Here is an 8,855-nt window from a genome sequence, read left to right on the forward strand (position 1 = left end):
AACATCGTTTCAACATGTTTCTTTTATTGCTAAAAATCTTGGTGGTTTCGATGAAGAATCCTTAAGAAAAGAGTGGCTTGCGTTACCAACAGATTTAACTCAAAGAGAAAGAAAATCTATCAAAATTAAAATTTGATGATATGTGGAAAAAATCTTACAGTGCCAGTTGTCAAATAATACTTATAAATATCCCACTTTGAGAAATGTTTTGAGTGCTGTTCGAGCACTTTCTAATTCAAATGCAGATCCGGAGAGAATGTTTTCAATTTTAACTGATTTAAAATAAAAAAAACGCAACAAACTTTCTTCGACCACTATTAATGCTACTTGTGTAATAAAATCAGCACTGAAAACTAGAGGCGAAACAGCTATAAGCATGACAATAAACAAACAACATTTATCTCGAATGCTATCTAATAAATTATATGCAGCTTAACTTTATATGCAGCAGATGAAAATGTCGGTTAATCGTTTACAACGCAATAATAATAAAAGAGAATAAATACTTCATAAATATTAAAAAATTTCTTGTCGCTAATTGACAGACTCACAAAATATTAATGTGTAAAAAATATCTTTTTAAAAAACATAACTTCTGTATAAATGTAATATAGATAATTATATGTAGATATATTATAGTACAATATTATAATATTAGTTAAAGTATGATACAATAGGGCTCCGGGCGAAGGTCCACACTCTAAAATAAAAAACCTAACGCGCCTTTGGTGATACCCGATGGGTGGTGAGGAAAATCACCACTTATTTATATTATTTTTATATTATTGTCACGACGCAAACGTATAAGTGGTCAGTATACGTTTGTTGTCGTTATTATTAAAAAATATATCGTTACGTTCGCGGAACAACTTCGATATACCGCAGCGCGCACGGCGCTATAGTTCGGTACATTCATTTATGGCACGCCGTTTTACTTTTTAATAGCAAACATTTTAAGTACAAAATTAAAAATAAATTTTTTATTTTAAATTAATAAAGAAACTATTTGGAAACATTATTATTATGTAGACACATAAAAAAAATTATTTAAAATGATGTCAAACGTAAATTTTATCTTAATAGCATAGGTAAAGATAGGAATTTTAGGGCATTATTATTATGTGCTGACATAAATATAATTTAATTTTATTACATAGAAACAAAATATTTTTATTTTGTAAATAAATTATTAAAAATTAAAACAAATTTTTTTATACACACATTAAAACTATACATGGTTAAAATATTGCAAGTAAATCTTACTTTTATATTTTGTAATTTATATTGTATTGCATTTAAAATGTGCACATTTTTATTAACATTTAAAAGTAATATATAAATTATTTTTTGAGATCATCTAAAATTGTGTGTATTTTAAATTATTATGTGAAATTATTTTTATGCTGAAAAAGATAATTTAATACATTTTTATAGATTTCAATTTTATTTTATATTTTCAAGATTTTCAAGATTTATGAAGGATTGTAGAAAATTAATTTATGAAAATAAAATTATGTCGGAGCATAATAAAAATTCACAATTATATTTATGTCCAGACATCATTTTAATTCATAGAATTATTATTATATCGCGACATAATTTTAATTCCTCGAATTAAAATTATGTCATGACATAATTTTAATTCATCGAATTTTTATTATGTCGCGACATAATTTTAATTCAAGCTGGTGATTCTTTAGTCTACAATATTGACAGTACTGAGGAGCGACAACGCGCAAACTCTCTGACGCGAATAGTGCCTATGAAGTTCTTTTTTTACATGTGGCGTGTGTAACTTTCCCGCGCGTTTGCTCACATAACCTCAAAAATAATATTACTCGGAAAATAATCTTAAAAGTAAGCTTTTTGGAAAATTCAAGTTGAAATGTCCGATGAAAGGGAAATTGCTAATCGTTTGTTGACGATAGCAACTAGTGCATGCAGTGAATAAACACAAGAAGAACAAGACTTTTCATCTTTGGTGACAGCTACTCGAAGAAGTTTTAGAAGGAATAATGTTATATCTAGTCCATGTAAAGGCAGAAAGAAAAAAGCAACATTTAAAAGAAAAGTGATTTTGATGAAACTAGCACATGCTGATTTTTTTCCATCTAACACAGAATTAAAATTTTTAAAGCAGAGAGGATTAGGTATAGTTTAATTATTATTTATTATTTATCGAATTATTCAATTTATATAATTATCGAATTGTATTTATATTAAATAATGATTGTATTATTAAAAAATTGTATTTCTAGGTTTAGCTGAACAGCCACTCAAAATAGCAAGACATTCTTCATTTGATAAAATAAAGGTAGATATTGTTTCACTTTTTCATCCTCATATTCAAAATTTGTTAAGAATGTGTGGCTTTTGATTGGGAAAAGTAGAGAGAACTAAGAAAATCACTTTTTTAAAAGACATTCAAGATGGAACAGATTTGGAAAAGAAATTACTTCAAAGCAAAATCGTCATATTGCCTCTAAATGATTTTCCAAATGATTTGCCTCTTGTTGAAGATAATTCTTTTTCCGTTCAAACAAATGATATTTCTATAAACTCCTCAATTCATATGTGTCAGGAAGATAATGATTCTGATCATTTGGAATTAGAGCAAATTCCGTTGAATATTTCAACTGTATCACGACGCACAACAATTACTCGCCAGTCAAGATCAACAACAATGCAATATCAAACAATTGAAAATAATTTTAATGAAGATGAAGAGGGAAAAGAAGAGGAAGAGGAAGATGATCAATTAAGTGTGTAATTATAATTATGTTATTTAATAATGTAGATAATTTAGTAATGTAGGGATATTCTGTACAACCGTAAAAAAAGATTTTCATTATTTGTTATATTTGACGATTTGATTTTAAAAAATAATAATAAATTATTAATTTAAGGTACCAAGGAGGAAACTAACAGTGTGGAGAAATGCTTTGTAGTACTTCCATCCCTTCCAGAAAATGCAGAAACAATCACTATCCAAATATCAAGGAGTCATTGTTTTCATGATTTAATGAATATGTACATGGATGAGCAAATAATCAACAAAAATTTGCAAGTTACTTTTCTTGGAGAGATGGGGTCTTGATGGGGGCGGTCTTACTAAAGAGTTATTTAATATTTTTTTTATTAAATGCGAAAGTATGTTTTTTCGAGGTGAGGATTGTATAGTTCCATACTTGGAGCAAATTAAATGAATTAGACAAATTCGTCATAATTGGACGAATATTGCAGCATATGTTACTTTTACCAAATAATATACCTGCAAAATTGTCAAGAATTACATTAATGTTAATTGCAAAGCCTGAAAGTGATATTAATTCTGATATTTTATTACAAGAACTATTACGTTATGTAAATCCGTACTTACGAAAGATTTTGAAAATAGCTCTGAAAAATGTTATATCTTTAAATAAAAAGGAAAAGGAGACCATTCAAGACTTGTTTCAAACAAATCGATTTTTTGCGAGACCAAGTTCCGAGACATTGTCAGAACAATTAAAAATTATTGCTACAGAAATTTTAATAGAGAAACCTAAAAAATTGATTACAAAAATTCGACAAGGTGTATCACCAGAAAAGTATGCTAATTTTTGGAATAATTGCGATTTTGATGTCTTTTTAGATATGCAGACCTCTACTGCTATAAAAATTGTTAATTGTTTAGTAACTGACCCTCATTTAACAAATGAAGAAAATGATATATTACATTATTTTACCATGTAATATTCACTGTCTTGACAAAGATAAATTAACAAATTTGATATTTTTAATTACTGGATCTTTTGTTATGCCATTGCATATTGACGTAAAATTTAATGATACAGTGGGATTAAGTCAAAGACCCATGTTTAATACATGTACTAATACTATAACATTGCCAAAAACATATGCAAATTATGATGATTTAAAGAATGACTTAAATATGTGCTTAAATAGTGAGGAAGCCTATGGAATATACAATGTACTAATATTCAAATGTCATTATGTACACTGTCCGTCATTAATTCGTTCCATTTCCCTAGCGAATTTATATAGGATATGTTACATATTCTATATAAATTATCTAGGGAAATGGAACGAATTATTGACGAGCAGTGTACTTAAAAATTTAAGTATTCAAAATTACACAAACGCGCGCGCACGCACACACACACACACACACACACACAAATAAAATAATGCTCATTATTTTAATTAATTGCTTTACTATTTTTTTCAATTTATGTTTTATTTAATATTGACAAAACGTTTATTAAGTTAAGTTAAATGGCAATTAGAATTAACAACATTTTTGTTTTCCTTATGCAATTAATTTTATTTTATTGTTTTAGTATTAATTTTAACACTTGTTATTGAACAATAACATTATAATATTAATTTCATATATAATGCATATATGCAATATATGCATTATACATAAATGTATATATGCAATATATGCATAATTCTATGGCGTAAAAAATTATACAGACAATTCTAAGTAAAATGTAAAAAATTTGTTTTGATTTTTGTTTAATAAGTTCTGTTTTATTACAATGTTAAAAAGTAAATAGGTTTACAATTACAATTTTAATTGTTCTTATTATAATAACTTAGAGACTGAATATGTATTTTTTTGTTAAAATATGAAGCTACTTAATTATTTATTTATAATTTTATAAATAAAAATAATTTTATTTTTGAAATAAAACAATATTTTTTATTTAATTTCTTGTTGTGATTTATTGTGCTAATATATCATAATAAAATGTATAAGATAGAGAATAATTTTGTTCCACAAGAAAGTTCAACAATCCCTAAAATCCCTAAAATTTTAAATAACAATATCTATTTAATGAAGTTAACAAAGTTTATTCATATATCGGTTTATTTATATATAATAGTTGCGTACATTAGTTTATTCATATATAATAATTCATATAATAAAAATAGTAGTTGCGTTCAATTATTAATATGCGATGTTAAATATAATAACCAAAAGCTAAAACTAAAATTCCGTTAAAAGTAAAAATTATAATATTCAAGTACATTAACTTACATAAAATTATATAATATATTTATTATAATATATTAAGAATTTAATAAATTGACACATAGTATATATTTTTCTCTATTACATTTTTCTTCTAAACTAATAATATTTTCTAGATGTAATTTTTGTTCTTCACTTATTTCTAATATCGCACTAAAAGACGAAGAAGGGAGACTCGTGTTATTATTTATAATAGAAGCGGAAAGATCGACTCCTAAATTTTGTAAGGCCTCAGAAAGCTTTTCACGTAAAGTCATATTGGTATCAAAAATATCACGTACTGCTGTGTAAGTCGTATTGTAATTTTCTAATATTCCTTCCAACCACAGTTTTCGTGGAGACTTATTATTTTCTGTTCTCAGACTATGAACGTTTCCATGCAGATTGAAATGATGATAACTTTTTATTAATAACATTTTTATAAATATATTGTATACAAAACCTGTGCGTGATGTTTTCAATATCTAATACACCTTGATCTTCTAAAGAATATAATTCAGTATAAATTGAATCACACACTTCCTTATAGACATCTACCCATAATCTTTCAACTCTTTGATTATGGACAGATTTGCCAGTTATATGGCTTCCTCTATGCATGCCGCGAATTGTGTTCATTAAAATAGCCACGAGAAGGTTTTCATATCCATGATCTGACCGTACTTGTGAAGGTAGACTATAACTATTTACTGCATGCGCAAAGAAATTGATGACAGGTTCTGCTTGAATAGATGTTTCACAATTTAAATATATTATTAATCTAGGATATCCATCAATGCAACCATGAATCACAAAACCCCATCTATAAATTATAATATAATTATATCTATAAATAATTATAAATAATAAATGTGTAAAAGAATAAGAAAGAATAGATAATTAGCATTAGTAGAAATAACAGAAAGAAATTATACCTTGAAAGTTTTAAATGTGCATCCATGTGCCATAAAGAATTTGGTGTGGCTACTTTGTAAGTTCTTTTCTTAATCGCCTGGCTCCATCTGCTCGCAGTTCCAATTGGATCCATTGCATTCAAAATTTCTCTTATTCGATTTCTTTGTACACAAATTCCTGCTGCCTTTAAATATGACTGCATCATCTGTAATTTATTCTCATTATTATAATTATTCCCAGATATATTAACAAGAATATGATATAAAAGTAAGTCGTCAGTGTAAAAATTAATAAAACTTTATATTTTAATTCCGACCAAACTGACAATCAAGTTTGATTACAACATGCACGACGTTTCGACCATCGGTTTTGGTCCTTATCAAGTGCTTTTAATTTCTTTTACGTGAGTTCAGATATTGACGGTTGTTATTTAATCACATTATAAAATGTTTGGTAGACCGACTTTGGAAAGCACCTACTCATGTCAATGCATGTTGTAATCAAACTTGATTGTCAATTTCGAAATTAAAATAAAAAATTTTATTAACAAGAATAATTTAAAAATTTTTAACAGAGGGAGGGAGGGAGAGAGAGAGAGAGAGAGAAAATAAGTACTGTATGTCCAGCTCTTGGATGTTCTTCATGAATTTGTGCAATTTTTATTCTCAATTCATTATCTGATATTTGTGAATACCGTGCATGCATAGACATATTTAATTCATATAACTTTTTATAAATGGTATTTCTTGAACAACCTAAGAGGTTTGCCATACTAATAACAGTATACCCTTCATTGTATAATAAAGTCAATTGCTCTTCATTTAACTGAACAGCAGGACGACCTTTTCTTGTTTATAACAATAATTAAATAAATATAATTAATATAATTAATATTTAATTAAATTTAATAAATAATTAAATAATATTATTATAATTAAATGAACATAATTTATAATCTTATTATCCTAAATCTTAATTTATAATCTTATTATCTTAATTTTATTAAAATTGTATAATAATAAAATACTAACTGTTCAATCTTATTCTAGGAGCAATATAGCTTTCTTGCTGATGTTCTTTACGTCGTATTAGAAATAAAGCCTCTATTGCTTCCAAAAGTTTATTATAAGTGTTTACTGATATTTTGGTAGATATTCTCCTCAAATTTGTCTTAGCCATGTACAGTGGACTATATTCTATATTTTTCGAACTTTGTTAAGATCTTATAGCGTCAGCAATTATTTGTCGAATTCGCCTAAGAGTCCTTGCTACATGGACTTCTACTTGATTTCTCTCTTCCATATTAGTAGCTAGATAAAATATAAATTTTTTATTACTAATTTGTAATAAATGCAAATATAACTATTCTTTACTATTATATGTAATAATATAAACAAAGAACTCACTTACCAGTTTCTTTTATTTTTCAAACAATATTTCCGAGGTTATGTGGAAAAACACGCGGGTGAGTTACATACGCACATGTAAAAAAAGAACTGTTTATATATTGTGACGTTGCCGTCCCGACGCGCGTCCATCCGCCCCGAATATCTTGACGGGGTGCGAGCCGAGCGGCCGCGCCAAAAAAAGATAGCGAGAGCCGTATCGTGATCTCCGGAGAGACGAGCTATTATTGTAATTTCGCATCTTTCTAACTGTATTTTTTTTTTCTTATTATTTTGTACGTCGGGCAACCCGCCGGAAAACAACCGGAAGAAATCGAAGAGGAATCTTTTTGCGACCACCGACACGGCGCTCCCAGCCTTCGAGTAGGGAGCGGAGATAGCGCCCAAGGATCAGGACAGCGCAGAATCGCGGGTGGAATTCGCCCCCTTCAATTAAAGGAGGAAAAGTCTCCTAGAAACAGCTGTCTGGGACCGGGATCACCGGGCCGGATCGGCGCTACCCTCCGAGGACGGAGGACGAAAGATCGACCTCAGGAAGACCGCCGATAGCAGGGTCGCCGACATTAAGATTTTCAAATAATCGGGGCCGTTACGGCCCTTGATACGGCGTTGTCGCGGCACTATTGGCCGCGAATCCGTGCACTCCTGCGCGCAGGATTGACGCCGCTATCGACCCTGGATCGCGAGATCCAGGGAATCATTCTGGTGCGGACACTCGTCAAAAGCAGTCGGTTTGTTCGTCAATTGTCGTTGTCGTTATCTTCGTGTGAGCCGCTGTCGAGATCGAGAGGACGAAGCCGAGGAACATCCCCCTGGCTGCGGGAGAAAGTATCGGTGAGGTTGCCCATCGCATAATTGTAAGCCACGTACGCGATTCCGTCCGCGGACCGGCCGCTCTGTCGCCATTTTCGTGTCTCGTTGTCGCTCGGGCTTTGTACCGAGCTCGCGATTTTCGTGCATTTCGGGCGACCGGAAACAAGCGACCGAGGCATCAAGGACGATCGTAACGTGGGCCGTAGTCGATAAGGAACCGTTCGTCTTTCTCCGGGATTCGGGGCGTAAAACGCGTAGCGACCGGCTCTTATATATCGACCACGTGCGCGGTAAATCGCGGGGAATGCGTTCGCTATCCGTGCTGTCGAAAAGAGTTGTCGAAGCCGTGTAAGACATCCCCGCAATCGATCTTCGGGCGATTTTCATTATTAATTAGCGTGTGTGTGAGTGTGTGACCGTATGCGTATCGTGACGTTGCGAATGTCGTGCTGTCTTTGTCGCGCTCGTTACGTGTATGATTTGCGTTTATTGCGAGATATTTGTCGTGCGTGTGAATGTGTCGTGGTGCATAATCGATTACGATAAATTGAGAAATTGCCGAAATTCGAGAACTGCGCGTGTGTAAAGGGCGGTACGCAGAAAGAAAAGTAAGCGGCGTCCGACGGCTATCGAATATCGATCGCATCGACCTTGCTCGTCGCAAACGAGATTTTCCGTCTTCGCAAATTGCTGAATTA

The sequence above is a fragment of the Camponotus vicinus genome, unplaced genomic scaffold, assembly GCF_025532165.1.
Source record: "Camponotus vicinus isolate PSW18456_S1 unplaced genomic scaffold, iyCamVici1.0 SCAF_6, whole genome shotgun sequence".
Classification (NCBI taxonomy): domain Eukaryota; kingdom Metazoa; phylum Arthropoda; class Insecta; order Hymenoptera; family Formicidae; genus Camponotus; species Camponotus vicinus.